The 20,967-nt window shown below is 50.5% G+C and overlaps 1 protein-coding gene across 2 annotated transcripts in view; it reads left to right on the top strand.

Annotated features, from left to right (window-relative positions):
* xxylt1 (xyloside xylosyltransferase 1) overlaps nt 1–20,967 on the top strand; it is a 171,524-nt gene that overhangs the window by 149,104 nt on the left and 1,453 nt on the right. The gene's annotated exons all lie outside the window — the stretch shown is intronic.

Genomic DNA, 20,967 nt, shown 5'->3' with positions numbered 1-20,967 from the left:
GGAGCCAATGGATGTGGTATATCTGGGTTTCCAGAAAGTCTTTGACAAGGTGCCACACAAAAGGTTGCTGCAAAAGATAAAAATGCATGGCATTAAGGGTAAAGTAGTAGCATGGATAGAGGATTGGTTAATTAATAGAAAGCAAAGAGTGGGGATTAATGGGTGTTTCTCTGGTTGGCAATCAGTAGCTAGTGGTGTCCCTCAGGGATCCGTGTTGGGCCCACAATTGTTCACAATTTACATAGATGATTTGGAGTTGGGGACCAAGGGCAATGTGTCCACGTTTTCAGATGACACTAAGCTGAGTGGTAAAGCGAAAGGTGCAGAGGATACTGGAAGTCTGCAGAGGGATTTGGATAGGTTAAGTGAATGGGCTAGGTTCTGGCAGATGGAATACAATGTTGACAAATGTGAGGTTATCCATTTTGGTAGAAATAACAGCAAACGGGATTATTATTTAAACAATAAAATATTAAAGCATGCCGCTGTGCAGAGAGACCTGGGTGTGCTAGTGCATGAGTCACAGAAAGTTGGTTTACAGGTGCAACAGGTGATTAAGAAGGCAAATGGAATTTTGTCCTTCACTGCTAGAGGGATGGAGTTTAAGACTAGGGAGGTTATATTGAAATTGTATAAGGTGTTAGTGAGGCCACACCTGGAGTATTGTGTTCAGTTTTCATCTCCTTACTTGAGAAAGGACATACTGGCACTGGAGAGTGTGCAGAGGAGATTCACTAGGTTAATCCCAGATCTGAAGGGGTTGGATTATGAGGAGAGGTTGAGTAGACTGGGACTGTACTCGTTGGAATTTAGAAGGATGAGGGGGGATCTTATAGAAACATTTAAAATTATGAAGGGAATAGATAGGATAGATGCAGGCAGGTTGTTTCCACTGGCGGGTGAAAGCAGAACTAAGGGACATAGCCTCAAAATAAGGGGAAGTAGGTTTAGGAGGAACTTCTTCACCCAGAGGGTTGTGAATCTATGGAATTCCTTGCCCAGTGAAGCAGTTGAGGCTCCTTCATTAAATGTTTTTAAGGTAAAGATAGTTTTTTGAAGAATAAAGGGATTAAGGGTTATGGTGTTCGGGCCGGAAAGTGGAGCTGAGTCCACAAAAGATCAGCCATGATCTCATTGAATGGCGGAACAGGCTCGAGGGGCCAGATGGCCTACTCCTGCTCCTAGTTCTTATGTTCTTAAATGTTCGGGCTCACCTGTCAATCCCCTACCACTTTCAAAAGTTTTTTATTATTTGGCAACCCAGGTGATAAAGTTTGCCCGTTAAGATTAATCCAAGAGGAACAACAAAACAAACTCAGGGGACCATAGAATATTCAGTGCAGAAGGAGGCCATTCGGCCCATCGAATCTGCACCGACCCACTTGAGCCCTCATTTCCAACCTATCCCCATAACCCAGTAATCCCTCCTAACCTTTTTGGGTACTAAGGGCAATTTAGCATGGCCAATCAGACAGTGACCCGGTAGGGAATCGAACCTGGGACCCTGGCGCTGTGAAGCCACAGTGCTCGCCTCATGTGCTATCGTGCAGCCCATGAAGAGACAGATGATGGGACATTACTATTGAGCTCCCAGCTAGTCTAGCAGTATTGTTTCATGAATGAAAAGACTGTCCGTGCAGGGGCTGGGGGGACAACTCTTTTAAACAAAAATGCTTCCACCTCCTGCGTCAATAATCTGTAGGTTTTCTAAAATCACTCAAGTTTTGTTCATGTGTATAACCATCAGTCTGATGGATAGACTGATCCATGAGTCACATACATGGATTGTTTTGTGAACGTTGCAGTGAGGCATGTTTGTCCCTGAAATTTCCCATCTTGTCGATATAAAGCACTCTTCAGTAAAACATTGATTCATACGTAATCACTGGTAAGAACGTAGTGCGGACTTTATGGTTCAGGCATGACCATGATTAAATACCACATTCAGTGTGATGACGTTCTTGCTCTCTGTAAACCCCCCCCACCCATTTTATGTCTCAATTTCTGAATGCCAGATCTGAGCTTAATATCTGCAACAGGACATTTTCCATTGATTGGAGACTAATTTCTTGCGTAAGACCTTCAGTTAGATCCCAAAGCAAAATCTGGCCTTCTGCAGTAATCCTGGTTTTACTAGATTTGTCATGGATGACTGGATGTTCCACAGAACCACAGATGTTTCCACCACCGAAAGAGGGAACTTAGCTTGTTTGTCTGTGCTGGCATTTTGCTCGAGCCATCCAAAGCAGAATCCCACGGCTTTTCTCCATCTTATTCCTCTGCTTAAAACATTTACTTATTCTAAGGATGGCACGGTGGCACAGTGGTTAGCACTGCTGCCTCACGGCACCGAGGAACCAGGTTCGATCCGGGTCACTGTCCGTGTGGAGTTTGCACATTCTCCCCGTCTCTGCCTGGGTCTCACCCCCACAGCCCAAAGATGTGCAGGCTAGGTGAATTGGTCACGCTAAATTGCCCTTATATTTGCTTATTCTTTCCATAAAAGATGAAATGGTCTTTGCTTGTGGAGCATTCCACAACTCTCCCTCTATAGAAAAATGTTTCCTAACCTCACACCTCAAGTGACCATTCATTGACTCCGCAACCAGATAAAATAACCTTTTCGTATTCATCCTGTTAAAACTCTTAATTTTGAGAATCTCTAATAAATCTCTGCTTGGCTTCTGCTACCGTAAAAATATTCCCATTTTCTCAAGACTCTCTTCCCAACTATGGTTTCTCCTCCTTGTGAATTTACAATGTATACTTTATTTGACTTTAATGTCCTTTCTATAATAAGATGTCAGAAGCACATAGTGTACTTGAATTGTCACTTACCCAGTGTGTTATAGAAACTTATTATTAACTCTTTGTCCTTGTATCCTCTGCCTCTATTTATAATGTCCTTATTCTAAGTAACTTATTGAATAAGTAATTGTTTTTGTTTATGATTTTATCTACTTGTTCTTGTACTCTCATGTAAGGGCGTATGTTTGCTCCCACTCCCTCCACACCATTCCACATTTTACCCTGGTCTTGTTATTCATGCTTTTGTTAAATGTCAGTTTCCACCACTCAATATGAAAGCACAGCACTGTGGATGCTGGAAATCTGAAATCAAAGCAGAAAAGTGCTGGAAAGATTTAGCAGGCTTGGCAGCATCTATGGAGTGAGAAACATAGAGTTAATGTTTCGCGTCCATGTGACTTTTCAGAGCTCACTCAAACCTCCAGTGTCCTTTCAACCAATTGCCACGCAACATTCTTTGACATTTCCTCTCGTAACCAAATTATATTACGGGATAAATTGGCGTAAAGACATGGACCATTTCAAGTGACCTCCACGCATTGATTCGCAAACACACCATTTGATAAGACCTTTATGATCAAGTTGGCTGTAGGAAGCACAGATAAGGGCCTGCGCTCATAATACACTGGGGAGGAAAACAGAACCCCAGTATTTTCTGCAAAATCATGCCCTGTATATTTGGTCTCTTCGTGTCATAAAATTTATATTTTTTGAACAATGCATATAAATACCTTTATAATAGAACATACAACATACAGTACAAAAGGAGGCAATTCTGTCCATCGAGTCTGGACCGACCCCACTTAAGCCCTCGCTTCCACCCTATCCCCGTAACCCAATAACCCCTCCTAACCTTTTTGGTCACTAAGGGCAATTTACCATGGCCAATCCACCTAACCTGCACGTCTTTGGACTGTGGGAGGAAAGTGGAACACTCTGAGGAAACCCAGGCAGACACGTGGAGAGCGTGCACACTCCGCACAGACAGTGACCCAGCAGGGAATCGAACCTGGCGCTATGAAGCCACAGTGCTAACCACTTGTGCTACCATGCTGCTCATAATCTTTATTTTCACAAGTAGGCTTACATTAACACTGCAATGAAGTTACTGTGTTTTGTCTAATAGATGTATTTTCTTTTCCTTGGAATCCCTGATGACTATTTCCACTGTAATAGTGATCTTCCTAAAGGCCGGTCCTCTACTCATTTCTCCATACCTTCTCCAAATGACCCTTTTACTCTATAGTTCAACTGTAAAGATTGATAAAAAGGTACAAACAATATTCAGCAGATAGTGATGTGAAAACATGCCACTCTTAACCGACGCTGAGAGATTTAAAAATGACCGGTGGAAAACATGGCAAAGCACCCTTTCTACTTCAAAATACCCAATTGCTGCATTGAACTGTTCTTGACTCCGTGCTGTCAACACACGCTACTCACAATAATAATAATCTTCATTGTCACAAGTAGGCTTATATTAACATTGCAATGAAGTTATTGTGAAAAGCCCCCAGTCGCCACATTCTGACGCCTGTACGGGTACACAGCAGGAGAATTCAAAATGTCCAAATTACCTAATAGCACGGCCGGGATTCTCCGACCCTGTGCCGGGTTGGAGAATCCCCGGGGGGAGGCGCGAAATCCACCCCGCCGCCCTGACGCTGGCTGCCCTATTCTCCGGCGCTGTTTTTTGGGCGGCGGCAGAATTGTCGCCACGCAGGTTGGGGGCCATTGACAGCAGCACCCCCGGCGATTCTCTGGGCCCTGATGGGCCAAGTGGCTGTAAAGTTTTGCCCAGCCCTGCCGGCGTGGGTTACTCACATCACACGCGGTGGGACCTGGCCGGTAAGTGTGCAGGGCCGGTCCTTTGGGGGGGGGGGGGGGGGGGGGGGGGGGGGATCCAACCCCGGGGTGGGCCCCTCACGTTGGCCTGGCCCGCGATTGGGCCTACCGACCTGCTAGCGGGCTGGTTCCGTGGGGGGGCCACCTTTCATCCGCGGGGGCCCCTATAGGTCTCCGCCATATTGCCCGAGGGCTGGCGCGGAAATTCGCCGGCCATTCCGCGCATGCGTGAATTCATGCCGGCCCTTTGGCGCCGGCTGGAGCTGCGGAACTACTCCTCGAGTAAACCTAGCCCTCGACGAGAAATTGCAGAATTCCTCACTTTCGGAGGCTGTTGACACCGGGGTGGTTGGTGCCGATTTTCCTGCCGGCGTGGGGACATTGCCCCATTTTCAGAGAATCCCGCCCCACGTCCTTCGGAGGAAACCGGAGCCCCCAGAGGAAACCCACGCAGACACGGGGAGAACGTGTGGACTCTATACAGACAGTGACCCAAACCGGGAATCGAACCAGGGACCCTGGAGCTGTGAAGCCACAGTGCTTCACAGAGAATGTATGCATTCTCTAATAGTTGGGCTTTTTTATTATTACAATTCTCATGAGACTTTCAAATGTAGAAAACTGTTCCAGTTTTTCTGTGTGACTCGTGAGCAATTTAAAAATAATAATAATTTTGAAAACCCCAACTCTTGAGTCTTGGAAACGTCATGTTGACTGTACAAAAATTAGCTGGCTGCCTTTCGTTACCTGCATAATCAACTAAATCAAACGGTTCATCCGTTTTTTTAAACATTGCATTTACATGGTTCCATGAAATGAAGCAACCAATTTTGTTGCACAGATTTATCTATTCTTGACACTTGATGCTAACTGTCTACAACAAGGCTTTCATGTGCTGAACTTTTCTTTTGGGCAATTTCTTTTTAAATTGACACACAAGCTAGATGTCAAAACATCTTCCCCATGTACAACATATTTTATGTGATTGTGTCCTTTTTAAAATGACCAGGTTGAAGATTTACCCATACTTCATAATCTAGGCTTTGGAGACTAATGTTTGAAAAAGAAGTTGCAGTACCTGAGAATTAATGAGTTTTTGGGGTGATTCTTATTGTACCCTTTAACAACTGGGATACAGCAGAGATTTTGTGAAAATTAAAGCGCAATATAGCCATTGTCAAAGTCGAGGCGATCTCTCCGGTTAAACTGCTTGAAAAAAATATTTATATGATAACAGCCACTTAAGTTTGTAAAACAGAGCAACACAGCTCCTGAGATAGCGAATGTGCGAGGAGAGGGAAAAACTGATTATTAAGCAGAAACAAGTAAGAGTTAAGGGGCATTAGATCTTACAGAAGCAAAAAGAAATAAGTGAATTGATTTGTACAGTAGACGAGAGATGTCTTTCTATTCAGCACCTTATCATGTTCTCAAGTGATTCCAAAGCACTTCATCTTCAGTGAATGTCTTTTGAAAGTATAATTGCTGCTTTTATGTGGGTAGAAGACAAGGGTGCACTTTTGAAGTGATTCAGTGTTTCAAGACAATTATCCAGTTTTCATTACTGACTTTTAAAGATGTCATCAAAAATTAATCACTACAAAATGCACAGGAGTGACTACAACAGGCATTTAAACATTGTTTTTTGTTTGCTTAAGCAAATTACACTGCTAGTTTTCATGGACAAACATACACTGAGGAGTGTTCTCCTGGGGCATGATTTATTGCGGGACCCTGTTCTAATCGGTCTCCACCTCTTTCTTCTCACGATGAGAAATCTAAAGGGTGATAAACGCTACTCTACTGTGCCCGCCTGAACGTTACACTATTCGTGCCCGCCTGTACGTTACTCTCTCGTGCCCACCCTCGCGCTACTCTTTTGTGGCCGCCTGCAAGCTATTCTCTCATGCCCGCTGGCATGCTACTCTCTTGTCCCCACCCACAAGCTACTCTCTCATGCCCGCACGCTACTCTGTTGTGCCCACCCACACTCTACTCTCTCATGCCCTCCCGCACTACTCTCTCCTGCCCGCCCACACTCTACTCTCTCCTGCCCGCCCGCACGGCCCATGGAAGGACCAACAGGCATGTCAAGCCTATTCCATATTCATGATGGCTGGAACATCATGACCAGACAGATCCTACCTCCGATGACACTGACATATATCCGCCTCCACCCCCATCCAATAAATGTCTTGGATGATGGAAATGAATTACCAAGTAAAATCCCCAAACCAATAAGCTCCTTCTGTCCCCCTCAGGGTCCAGTGGGGGTAGTGCTGAGTTCAGTAGTCCTATCAATAACCCCTAACTCATACTGCACTGCCAGCTGACATTGGGATCTTGCTAGGTTGGACTTCAATTATTGATTGCAAGTTGATTGCACATTCTCCCCATGTCTGCATGGGTCTCACCCCCACAAACCAAAGATGTGCAGTGTAGGCGAATTGGCCACACTAAATTGCCACTCAATTGGAAAGAAAAAGAATTGGGTACTTTAAATTTATTTTAAATAAAAGAAAATTGCATATTAAACATGAAATCCTAAGGAGTTGGTAGGGAACATGGCTGACAATACACAGCAATGACAGCCGCTGTGCCGATTCACTGAGCTACACTTGCTGTACCTAGCGTCATTCTAGTATTTGTTCTTCATAAGTTGACATCAATAAAGGCCCATATCGACAGAGTTTGAAAATTTGAACTGCTCGTCTATTATGATTTATCATCTATCTACCTTTTCTTTAACCAATCATTTAATTATAAAATGGGAACACAACCTGACACTCATTAATTCACTTTCCTAAATGCACGCACTCTCACTCTCTTACACACGCACTTATTCTCTCGTACCCGCCCATACTCTACTCTCTCGTGCCCACCCGCACTCTACTCACGTGCCCACCCGCACTCTACTCTCGTGCCCACCCGCACTCTACTCTCGTGCCCACCTGCACTCTACTCTCGTCCCCACCTGCACTCTACTCTCGTGCCCACCTGCACTCTACTCTCGTGCCCACCCGCACTCTACTCTCGTGCCCACCCGCACTCTTCTCTCGTGCACACCTGCACTCTTCTCTCGTGCCCACCTGCACTCTACTCTCGTGCCCACCTGCACTCTACTCTCGTGCCCACCTGCACTCTTCTCTCGTGCCCACCTGCACTCTACTCTTGTGCCCACCTGCACTCTACTCTCGTGCCCACCCGCACTCTACTCTCGTGCCCACCTGCACTCTACTCTCGTGCCCACCCGCACTCTACTCTCGTGCCCACCTGCACTCTACTCTCGTGCCCACCCGCACTCTACTCTCGTGCCCACCCGCACTCTACTCTCGTGCCCACCCGCACTCTTCTCTCGTGCCCACCCGCACTCTTCTCTCGTGCCCACCCGCACTCTACTCTCGTGCCCACCTGCACTCTACTCTCGTGCCCACCTGCACTCTACTCTCGTGCCCACCCGCACTCTACTCTCGTGCCCACCCGCACTCTACTCTCGTGCCCACCCGCACTCTTCTCTCGTGCCCACCCGCACTCTTCTCTCGTGCCCACCCGCACTCTACTCTCGTGCCCACCTGCACTCTACTCTCGTGCCCACCTGCACTCTACTCTCGTGCCCACCTGCACTCTACTCTCGTGCCCACCTGCACTCTACTCTCGTGCCCACCTGCACTCTACTCTCGTGCCCACCTGCACTCTACTCTCGTGCCCACCTGCACTCTACTCTCGTGCCCACCTGCACTCTACTCTCGTGCCCACCTGCACTCTACTCTCGTGCCCACCTGCACTCTACTCTCGTGCCCACCTGCACTCTACTCTCGTGCCCACCTGCACTCTACTCTCGTGCCCACCTGCACTCTACTCTCGTGCCCACCTGCACTCTACTCTCGTGCCCACCTGCACTCTACTCTCGTGCCCACCTGCACTCTACTCTCGTGCCCACCTGCACTCTACTCTCGTGCCCACCTGCACTCTACTCTCGTGCCCACCTGCACTCTACTCTCGTGCCCACCTGCACTCTACTCTCGTGCCCACCTGCACTCTACTCTTGTGCCCACCTGCACTCTACTCTCGTGCCCACCTGCACTCTACTCTCGTGCCCACCTGCACTCTACTCTCATGCCCACCTGCACTCTACTCTCGTGCCCACCTGCACTCTACTCTTGTGCCCACCTGCACTCTACTCTCGTGCCCACCTGCACTCTACTCTCGTGCCCACCTGCACTCTACTCTCGTGCCCACCTGCACTCTACTCTCGTGCCCACCTGCACTCTACTCTTGTGCCCACCTGCACTCTACTCTCGTGCCCACCTGCACTCTACTCTCGTGCCCACCTGCACTCTACTCTCGTGCCCACCTGCACTCTACTCTCGTGCCCACCTGCACTCTACTCTCGTGCCCACCTGCACTCTACTCTCGTGTGCCCACCTGCACTCTACTCTCGTGCCCACCTGCACTCTACTCTCGTGTGCTCACTCGCACTCTACTCTCGTGCCCGCCCGCATGCTACCCTCTCATACCTGCCTGGATGCTACTCTCGTGCATCCCACACGCTATTCTCTCGTGTCCACCGCACGCCACACTCTCGTGCAAGCCCGCACGCTAGTCTTGTGCCCACCATCACGCTACTGTCTCGTGCCCGCCTGTACGCTACTCTCTCGTGCCCACCTGCACTCTACCTCCTCGTGCCCGCCTGCACTCTACCCCCTCGTGCCCGCCCGCACACTACTTTCTCGTGCCCATTCGCACTCTACTCTCGCGTGCCCACATGCATTCTCACTCTCTGGTGCCCGCCTGCGCTCTACTCTCTGGTGCCCGCCCGCGCTCTACTCTCTGGTGCCCGCCCGCGCTCTACTCTCTGGTGCCCGCCTGCGCTCTACTCTCTGGTGCCCTCCCGCGCTCTACTCTCTGGTGCCCGCCCGCGCTCTACTCTCTGGTGCCCGCCCGCGCTCTACGCTCTGGTGCCCGCCCGCGCTCTACTCTCTGGTGCCCGCCCGCGCTCTACTCTCTGGTGCCCGCCCGCGTGCCACACTCTGGTGCCCGCCCGCGCTCTACTTTCGGGTGCCCGCCCGCGCTCTACTTTCGGGTGCCCGCCCACGCTCTACTCTCTGGTGCCCGCCCACGCTCTACTCTCTGGTGCCCGCCCGCGCTCTACTCTCTGGTGCCCGCCCGCGCTCTACTCTCTGGTGCCCGCCCGCGCTCTACTCTCTGGTGCCCGCCCGCGCGCCACTCTCTGGTGCCCACCCGCACGCCACTCACTCGTGCAAGCCCGCACGCTAGTCTTGTGCCCACCATCACGCTACTGTCTCGTGCCCGCCTGTACGCTACTCTCTCGTGCCCGCCTGCACTCTACCCCCTCGTGCCCGCCTGCACTCTACCCCCTCCTTCCCGCCCGCACACTACTGTCTCGTGCCCACACGCATTCTCACTCTCTCGTGCCCGCCCGCGCTCCTCTCTCGTGCCAGCCCGCGCTCTTCTCTCGTGCCCGCCCGCGCTCTTCTCTCGTGCCCGCCCGCGCTCTACTCTTGTGCCCGCCCGCGCTCTACTCTTGTGCCCGCCCGCGCTCTACTCTTGTGCCCGCCCGCGCTCTACTCTTGTGCCCGCCCGCGCTCTACTCTTGTGCCCGCCCGCGCTCTACTCTCGTGCCCGCCCGCGCTCTACTCTCGTGCCCGCCCGCGCTCCACTCTCGTGCCCGCCCGCGCTCTACTCTCGTGCCCGCCCGCGCTCTACTCTCGTGCCCGCCCGCGCTCTACTCTCGTGCCCGCCCGCGCTCTACTCTCGTGCCCGCCCGCGCTCTACTCTCGTGCCCGCCCGCGCTCTACTCTCGTGCCCGCCCGCGCTCTACTCTCGTGCCCGCCCGCGCTCTACTCTCGTGCCCGCCCGCGCTCTACTCTCGTGCCCGCCCGCCCTCTACTCTCGTGCCCGCCCGCCCTCTACTCTCGTGCCCGCCCGCCCTCTACTCTCGTGCCCGCCCGCCCTCTACTCTCGTGCCCGCCCGCCCTCTACTCTCGTGCCCGCCCGCCCTCTACTCTCGGGTGCCCGCCCGCCCTCTACTCTCGGGTGCCCGCCCGCCCTCTACTCTCGGGTGCCCGCCCGCCCTCTACTCTCGGGTGCCCGCCCGCCCTCTACTCTCGGGTGCCCGCCCGCCCTCTACTCTCGGGTGCCCGCCCGCCCTCTACTCTCGGGTGCCCGCCCGCCCTCTACTCTCGGGTGCCCGCCCGCCCTCTACTCTCGGGTGCCCGCCCGCCCTCTACTCTCGGGTGCCCGCCCGCCCTCTACTCTCGGGTGCCCGCCCGCCCTCTACTCTCGGGTGCCCGCCCGCCCTCTACTCTCGGGTGCCCGCCCGCCCTCTACTCTCGGGTGCCCGCCCGCCCTCTACTCTCGGGTGCCCGCCCTCTACTCTCGGGTGCCCGCCCTCTACTCTCGGGTGCCCGCCCTCTACTCTCGGGTGCCCGCCCTCTACTCTCGGGTGCCCGCCCTCTACTCTCGGGTGCCCGCCCTCTACTCTCGGGTGCCCGCCCTCTACTCTCGGGTGCCCGCCCTCTACTCTCGGGTGCCCGCCCTCTACTCTCGGGTGCCCGCACTCTACTCTCGGGTGCCCGCCCTCTACTCTCGGGTGCCCGCCCGCCCTCTACTCTCGGGTGCCCGCCCGCCCTCTACTCTCGGGTGCCCCCCGCCCTCTACTCTCGGGTGCCCCCCCGCCCTCTACTCTCGGGTGCCCCCCCGCCCTACTCTCGGGTGCCCCCCCGCCCTCTACTCTCGGGTGCCCCCCCGCCCTCTACTCTCGGGTGCCCCCCCGCCCTCTACTCTCGGGTGCCCGCCCGCCCTCTACTCTCGGGTGCCCGCCCGCCCTCTACTCTCGGGTGCCCGCCCGCCCTCTACTCTCGGGTGCCCGCCCGCCCTCTACTCTCGGGTGCCCGCCCGCCCTCTACTCTCGGCTGCCCGCCCGCCCTCTACTCTCGGCTGCCCGCCCGCCCTCTACTCTCGGCTGCCCGCCCGCCCTCTACTCTCGGCTGCCCGCCCGCCCTCTACTCTCGGGTGCCCGCCCGCCCTCTACTCTCGGGTGCCCGCCCGCCCTCTACTCTCGGGTGCCCGCCCGCCCTCTACTCTCGGGTGCCCGCCCGCCCTCTACTCTCGGGTGCCCGCCCGCCCTCTACTCTCGGGTGCCCGCCCGCCCTCTCCTCTCGGGTGCCCGCCCGCCCTCTACTCTCGGGTGCCCGCCCGCCCTCTACTCTCGGGTGCCCGCCCGCCCTCTACTCTCGGGTGCCCCCCCGCCCTCTACTCTCGGGTGCCCGCCCGCCCTCTACTCTCGGGTGCCCGCCCGCCCTCTACTCTCGGGTGCCCGCCCGCCCTCTACTCTCGGCTGCCCGCCCGCCCTCTACTCTCGGGTGCCCGCCCGCCCTCTACTCTCGGGTGCCCGCCCGCCCTCTACTCTCGGGTGCCCGCCCGCCCTCTACTCTCGGGTGCCCGCCCGCCCTCTACTCTCGGGTGCCCGCCCGCCCTCTACTCTCGGGTGCCCGCCCGCCCTCTACTCTCGGGTGCCCGCCCGCCCTCTACTCTCGGGTGCCCGCCCGCCCTCTACTCTCGGGTGCCCGCCCGCCCTCTACTCTCGGGTGCCCGCCCGCCCTCCACTCTCGGGTGCCCGCCCGCCCTCCACTCTCGGGTGCCCGCCCGCCCTCCACTCTCTCGTGCATCCCACATGCTATTCTCTCGTGTCCACCATCACGCTACTCTCTCGTTTCGTCCGCACGCTACTCTTTTGGGCCAGCCCGCATACTCTTTTTCTGCCCACCATCATGCTCCTCTCTCGTGCCTGCCTGCACACTACTCCCTCGTACCCGTCCGCAAGCAATTCCCTCATGCCCGCCCACCCGCTACTCTCTCGTGCTCCCCACTCTCTCGTGCTCGCCCGCAAGCTACTCTCTTGTACCCGCCTGCACGCAACTCTGTCGTGTCTGCACTCTACTCTCTCGTACCCGCCCGCTCTCTACTGTCTCGTGCAAGCCAGCCCTCTACTCTCTCGTGCCCGCCCGCACTCTACTCTCTCGTGCCCGCCCGCACTCTACTCTCTCGTGCCCGCCCGCACTCTACTCTCTCGTGCCCGCCCACACTCTACTCTCTCGTGCCCGCCCGCACTCTACTCTCTCGTGCCCGCCCGCACTCTACTCTCTCGTGCACGCCCGCATTCTACTCTCTCGTGCACGCCCGCACTCGAACAGGCGCCGGAATGTGGCGACTAGGGGCTTTTCACAGTAACTTCATTTGAAGCCTACTCGTGACAATAAGCGATTTTCATTTTCATTTCATTTTCACTCTACTGTCTCGTGCACGCCCGCACTCTACTCTCTCGTGCCCGCCCGCACTCTACTCTCTCGTGCCCGCCCACACTTTACTGTCTCGTGCCCGCCTGCCCTCTACTGTCTCGTGCCCAACCACACTCTACTCTCGCGTGCCCGCCCGTCCTCTACTCTCTTGTGCCCGCCCACACTCTACCCTCTTGTGCCCACACGCACTGTGCTCTCTCGTGCCCGCCCGCACTCTACTCTCTCGTGCCCGTCCGCACGCTACACTTTCGTGCCAGCCCGCACGCTACTCTTGTGTCCACCATGACGCTACTCTCTCGTGCCTACCCGCTACTCGCTCATGCCCCCCACTCATGCCCGCCCTCACTCTACTCTCTCGTGCCCGCCCGCACTCTACCCTCTCTTGCCCACCCGCACTCTACTCTCTCGTTCCCACCCACACTCTACTCTCTCGTGCCCACCAGCACTCTACTCTCTCGTGCCCACCCACACTCTACTCTCTCGTGCCCACCAGCACTCTACTCTCTCGTGCCCGCCCGTACTCTACTCTCTCGTGCCCATTCACACGCCACACTTTCATGCCAGTCCGCACGCTACTCTTGTGCACACCATCACGCTACTCTCTCGTGCCTACCCGCTCCTCTCTTGTGCCCCCCACACTCTCGTGCCCACCCGCAAGTTACTGTCTTGTGCCCGCCAGCACGCAACGCTGTCGTGCCTGCACTCAACTCTCATGCCCACCCGCACTCAACTCTCTTGTGCCCGCCCGCCCTCTTCTGTCTCATGCCAGCCAACCCTCTTTCTCGTGCCCGCCTGCCCTCTACTCTCTCGTGCCCGCCAGCCCTCTACTGTCTTGTGCCCACCCGCACTCTACTCTCTTGTGCCTGCCCACACACTACTCTCTCACATCTAACATCAGACCTTATGTCGAGGCTCGTCAGTACTCTGCCCCTATTGTGAACAGTTGAAGGGATTGCTGTTTTAGGGGCTGGTTTAGCACAGTGGGCTAAACAGCTGGCTTGCAATGCAGAACAATGCCAGCAGCGCGGTTCAATTCCCGTACCTGCCTCCCCGAACAGGCGCCGGAAAGTGGCGACTAGGGGCTTTTCACCGTAACTTCATTGATTATTATTATATTATTATTATTATTGATGCGATCTGCCAGTCATTAGAACAGGGTTTTTCAAAGTGCAGGTCGCAACCTGTGTTTGGGTCACATGTGGATGTCAGGGGGGTCACGGAGCAATCGGTAACGCCATTCCCGCGGTGGTCCTGATTCCGGGAGAAGTGCCCAACGACCGCTACCGGCTTTTACGTTGAGAATGGCCGCCATTTAAATTAAAATAAAAGAGGCTGTGTGGTGTCCTCTGGCCAGTGGCGGCAGTAGGGAGCAGGTCAAGCACCCAACACGTACAACTGACATCAAGCGCTCTTCCTGTACCTGCTTTTGGTGCCAAAACATGGAGCAGAGTTGCTTCCAACTTCCCAGCTGCCGGCAAGAGGATTGTGAAGATGGATCATTTTCTGAAACGTAGGAGATGGCCAGAGACTTAAATAAGCAGTGTACCTACGGGACAGAATCTCACAACAGAATCTGCTGGAGAGAGCTGCACAGGAGAGCCCATGCAGGAAAGAGCAGTTAGTTTTGTATAGAGGGCCTCTGGTTAACAGCCTACAAAGAAGAAACTTAACTTGGAAACAAAGCAGTATAAAGATGAGTTCTTTAGGTATGGTTATGTCAATTGCACCAAAGCAAATAAGGATGCAAAGCCCATGTTTGTTATATGCCGGGAAGTACTGGCAAATGAGAGGAGAAATTTTGATTTTGAAAGAGTTGTGGCAGGTGAAGAATTCATTTTAAGGTTGAGGTCAGAGTTCGTTATTAATTTAGAGCTGACTCCAAATGAAAGACTGCACTGATAGTACAATGTAATCACGCCAGAAGCCCAAGAGGCCATCAGCATTCTGGAGTAGCCTGTGCTGAGTAGAACACTCCTTTTGTTGCTATTGCCCTTCACGATGACCTACATGTGTGAGGTTGGATTTTCCGTTTTCATAAAGCTGAAGATGGCACAAAGGCGACTGACGTCCGCGCCTGTGTGCGCTTTGCCCTCCCCTCCTGTGAACCTGATTGAAGTGAGATTGTGAGGACAAAGCAGGCTTCTTTCACATTAAAAATAAGCGAACGTGGGGTGTGTCGCGAAGGTCCATCGACGTGGGTCCCGAAGGTTGGCCAGTTGGCAAAAGTGGGCCCCGGAAAAATAGTTTGAAAAGCACTACATTAGGACGTATGCTCTATACCTGGCATTGCACCAGCACTGACATTTCTATACCACATTATGCATTTGTGTGATAGGCAGACTGTTTTTTGGCTTGATGGCAGAATTCTGTTCGTGGAGAACACAACACGGGGTGCCCCTCATGAGCACAAAATGAAAAGCTTTGACAACATGTCATTTTTATTTCAGTAATTGTCCATTTGAAACGGAGTGTGAAAACATTGGCCTCTGAGAACAGGTTTTGTAATGATTTCCATTTTACATGAAACTGAAGTCTGAGTAATGCATCTCTTGTTGTCTGGCTCTGTTTTGTGCCACATTTGCTTGTATTTTAGATGCTAATACTTCCTCAATGTCCATTAATGCCTCTAATTTCTCCCAGTGCTCTGGGATAAATACCATTTATCATTGGGGAAGCCCTTTAAGAATTTCACATAATTGAGACCACCGTTGTCAATTAAACTTTTGTTATTAGGCAAAACATCTTGCTTATGTCTTCTGTCATGAATAATTGGAGGAAGTAATTATTCAGAATATTTATTATTTTGTATTTGTCTCAATTTTGCGCCTTTGCATCGTTTATCATTTTCATCTCATCTTTACCTACTATTTCGATGTGGAAATAATTAATTTTACATCCCCCATGTTTCCCTTTTCTTTGATGGCAAATTTTCATTTTGTCTACTGGATGTTTTGATATTCACCCCACTGCGGAACACCTATATGGTAAGTAGGGGGCAAGTTCTTCATTTCTTTCTCTTCCTTCGCTGATGATTCCATGTTTAGTTACATTTTTCTGATTGTACCTCAGCGAAGCACCTTGAATTTCTTTTCATCTTAAAGGTACTGCATATTAATAGCTACTCTGACTCTGAATGAACGCCCCTCTAGGCTGCTGCACAGGTGCACCAACACAGAAGTTACAGGGGGCAAATAGGCCACGCAGAAATCGTGGGGGCAGTCTTAAAAGGACCACATAATGCAACAAACAGGCCAAAAACACAAAAAGAAAATTAGAGGTAACTTTACTCTGAACTGTTTGGGATTTTTCAGTTTATATTTGGTTTGTTGACCATAAAAATAACTTTTGTATCCTTGTGAATACTTTCCGACCCTTTTCTCGCCTCATTGAGCAGGGTGGCCTCCTCATGCTGATTTGGTGGATCTTTGGTACATCTATGATAGGAACTTGATTTTTTTTTTCCCCTCTCTCATTTTGAAATGTCAAAGCAGAACATTTCAGTCTTCTTCCTCCAAAAGGGTGAACATTTACCTGTCAGGTGTCTTTGACATAAGGGACAACACTTTTCTCTTTTCGCAATTCTTTTTCTGAACAATCCGTGCTTTTGAAAGTATGTCTGTTTCTATCTTCTGACTTTAGCCATGTTTTCCACAAATTCACAATATGTTACCATTGCCTACAACCCCCAGTTCCAACAGGCTCCCAGTTCTGGCATCTCCTTCCTAAATGTTTTTGGATGTCTTAAGGACAATTGACTGTCCATTTATTCATCATGTAGGCTTGTTTGCAGGGCTGAATGACCATAGCTGTGAAAATAATCAGCTCAGCGGAAATACAATGTTACTTTGTTTGGGTTTCCAAGAGTAAAAGGCATCATCCATGGCATCCATGCATTGCACCAATCCATTCATGTTGCCCTGCTCTGTACTAATTATTCCAATGCGTTGACTCTGCAAAGGTGTGCATAGCCCATATCACATTGGAATGACTAATATAGACCATCCAACTAGCCAATTACAGCATAGATTTCTCCAGTTTCACATAATTGCGTCTTGTATATAAGCCATTTGATCAGCGGGCAATGCTATTGTAGTTGCCAGTAATAAGTTTTCATTGTTCCCTTTTCCAAATTCTCATGTCTGAATCTTTGGCTGTTTCCTGGTACATTGCTATTTCTATACACACACACATACCAGTAATGTGAGAACACCTGTCATCACATACAGGAAGTGCCACTGTGTCTGTAGGGACCATTTTGTTCATAGCCTTTGGGAATTAACATTCATCTGTTTATGTGATTGCAGTGACAGCCAGGTTTTATTGCTTCTCATTAGCACCCGGGTCTTACACACACTTCAGCTAGGAATGTTAATGTTCTGTAATGAAGAAACAGCATCATCCATTTGAGTCAAATGTAGAACATGTTATGGTCTGTGTTGCATTCATTAGGAGTGCAGATTGGGAATCGGACGCAGTGAACTACATGCTAATGTGCATTCCTGCTGAATGGCCTACTGCTGCTAACAGACTTCACAGTTGATCAAAGCTCCTGAGAATGTTACCACCCAGTGAATTTGCACAGAATATCACTCAACCTACATGGGTAGGATGTGTGATAGCAGAGAGAACCTGCATCCATACTAGGCAAACAAAAGGTAAGTATGATTTTTTCAGTAGTTTAAATTGGAGTCTGTTAAAAATTGGAGTCTGTCAAAGCATGCTGATGTCAGAAACTCAACTAACCAAAGCAGAAAAACATGGATTATATCTGGAAATTTCCAAAACCCCAAGAGATATTTTCTACCAGCGGTCTCCAGAACACCCCTCCCTGCCTCTATAAGAGACTATTATTTATGGTACTAGCATGTTGGCCAGCATTTCGGGTGGCAGGGTGGTGCAGTGGTGAGGACCCGGTTTCGATCCTGGCCCTGGGTCACTCTCCTTGAGCTTTCACATTCTCCCGTGTTTGCCTGGGTCTCACCCCCACAACCCAAAGATGTGCAGGGTCGGTGGATTGCCCCTTAATTGGGGGGAAAAAAGAATTGGGCACTTTAAATTTATTTTATAAAAACGTTTGCCAGTATTTTGACATCGACTCCAGACATTGAACTTGCAAATTCGGTGACAGTGTGACTGAATGTAAAAAATCAAATAGAATTAAAAGAACAGTGAATCCAAGTATCAGAAAAAAATGTTAAATTAAACGGATGATGAATTTATTCTTTTTGCTACGTTTGTGCTCAATGAATGTGCACAAAATAATTACAGCTGCTAAGTGACTGTCCAATGTGTTCCAACCACACCATTACCACCGGATCCTGATGCTAAATTCAAGATGCACATTCATATATACTAACAACCATATTTGACAGAATGATTTTGTCGCTTGCTGTACATCAAGTAACCTGATTTGAAGATTAAAAATGTAAAAGAATGCTCAAGTTGCTTACTGCCCAACAAGGATCTTGCATCATGTGCATCCATTCTCATAAAAAAAATGAAAAGTCAACATTTTTAAAAATGTTCTCATTGTAGAAAGTGTGCAGAAAGCAATACAGCAAATGGTCCTATAAATAAACATGTCAAGTATTGTGCTACATAATTATTTTTCGTTATTTCAAGCAATTCAGTTTCTTTGCAACTTATTACTTGTTTCCTACTGTCCTGCGACTGCAATTAGATATCATAATGTGACATTTATTTGAGATTTCAATGAAAAAGGTGCTGATCAGGTCACGAGCAGAAATTATTTCTGTATTCACTTATTTATCGTCAGCATGTGTCCTTTGGATTAAAATGAACAGTTAAATTACTTCATTTTAAATTGATCAGCTTGTTCTGCGTAGCCCCTACCCCTTTTAGAATCATAGAATTTACAGTGCAGAAGGAGGCCATTCGGCCCATCGAGTCTGCACTGGCCTTGGAAAGAGCACCCCACTTAAGCCCACTCCATCCCAGTAACCCCACCTAACCCTTTTGGTCACTAAGAGCAATTTATCATGGGCAATCCACCTAGCCTGCACATCTTTGGACTGTGGGAGGAAACCGGAGCACCCGGAGGAAACTCGCGCAGACATGGGGAGAACGTGCAGACTCCACACAGACAGTGACCCAAGCCGGGAATCGAACCTGGGACCCTGGAGCTGAAGAAACTGTGCTAACCACTGTGCTACTGGGCTGCCCACTGTGCTACTGTGCTACCTGGAACTTTTCCCTGCAGCTCCTCTGACTTTTCAACCTCACTTGGGCTCTCCGTCATTATAGGAGATCCACAACTGCTCCAATCCCGATGACTGGAAGCTGTGGGAAATATAACCACATGCATTGACAGTTGAACAACATTAACTAATGGAGCATCTGCACAGAGCATACAACCTCAGCTTTACACTGAGTTTCAAGTCCCTTCATCCAGCAAATGCACATTTACATTTCATGTCAGTAGCATACTGCCCTCGGGGATTTACCTGGTTTCCTCAATATACTACAAGGGGGAGGGCATTAGCCAGTGGCATTTCCCCCATTGAACCTTTTTGGTGGCTGCCCTAATGTGCCAGTCTGCAACACTCAGCCATGGACAGTTCCTTGCCTCTTTTACCGAGTTGATAGGATGGTGTGTCAATTGAAGGGGACTTGATGGTGATGTTGTTTGCCCCAAATTGCTGATCTTGTTGGTGGGGGTCATTGGTGGGATGTCGCTCATGAAGTAAGTCTGTTGAGTTGCTGCAGTGCATCCTGCAGATCATAGGCAGGAAATGAATTGTGCTATTCCACATTTTTATGGGACCTATGCATGGCTTTACCATGGCACTTGTCAAAAGCAGTTAGAAGGATGGTTATTTTCACTCTACCCCTTCTTTAAAATCAATGGCGATCATAGCGTTCCGGAATTTTTTTCCTTTGCTGCCAGTTACACTGAAAAGTTATTGTAATGGACACCTAGCAGTGGTGTGATTATGAACATCAAGTGATTTATCTGATTGCATTTAAATGATGTGCTCCTGCCTTCCCTTGTTATGACACGTTGAAAGGCAGGTTCGTAAACCTTTGCATTGTCATGTCAATAAAAATATATCTTAACTTTTTAAAAAACTGATTCAGTGTGTTTCAGCGGACGTCTCTGCTGGATGGTGCGTTTAGCAGGGTGTTCAGACCCCATTATTCAACGGCACTTTGCCGCTTTTTTAAAACTTGGCGAGGAACTCCCCATCGAGGTCACTCTTTAAGTCATTTCCTGCACTGGTGAGCTCAGCTCAGAGGACAACTCACGATCGGGGCACCATTTTTAAAGGCAGCCCCAATCTTTCGACCCCACTTCACCCAACTTGCATCTTCCAGAGGCCTCTCGCGGCAATCAACACCAAGTCAGGCACGGCGAGGCCGCTGAATCACACTCTACATTTCAGCATAGATTGTTACTGAGAATGAAAAAATTATTTTGAAATAACAGCAAAATCATTTGCACTAATTAACTTGGCGGAAGGAGTCTGCTATTGTTTGTTGCAAAGAAAATCAGTCTCTTAGATGACAATGGCCCCAGCTCTTTAACCTCAATTTTTGGATTGAAATATTCAGTATTGGTTTGACATGTCAGTTTAATAGACCCGTGTGCCTAATAAAGTGTGCTTCACTCTTGCTGAATATTAGCGAATAGGCTGGAATTAATTTGAACCTTCGCCCTTCAATCCAAGGATTTTTTTTTTCACAATCATTAATTGTGACAATGAAGGTGACCTGGAAATTTCCAGTCACTATTTCTAGCAGCTAACCCTTGTTCCTTAATAAAGATGGCATTGTTTGCAACTACTGTGCCCATAGAAACACTGGAGAAAAACGCCACGTCACATCTGATTTGGCGGTTTGCTTGCTACAACTAATTAAAAATGCAGAAAATATGGAGTGGCTTAGAAATGTTGAAATCAGTGGACAGAGGGGGCAATTTACGGTGTACATTTGCAGTCTCAACACTGCAGGAAAAAACTGGGCCCATGTTTAT

This window comes from Scyliorhinus canicula, chromosome 13, assembly GCF_902713615.1.
Source record: "Scyliorhinus canicula chromosome 13, sScyCan1.1, whole genome shotgun sequence".
In the NCBI taxonomy this organism is placed as follows: domain Eukaryota; kingdom Metazoa; phylum Chordata; class Chondrichthyes; order Carcharhiniformes; family Scyliorhinidae; genus Scyliorhinus; species Scyliorhinus canicula.
The sequence above is the reverse complement of the archived record's forward strand: the minus strand, read 5'-3'. Positions and strand labels throughout refer to the sequence as shown.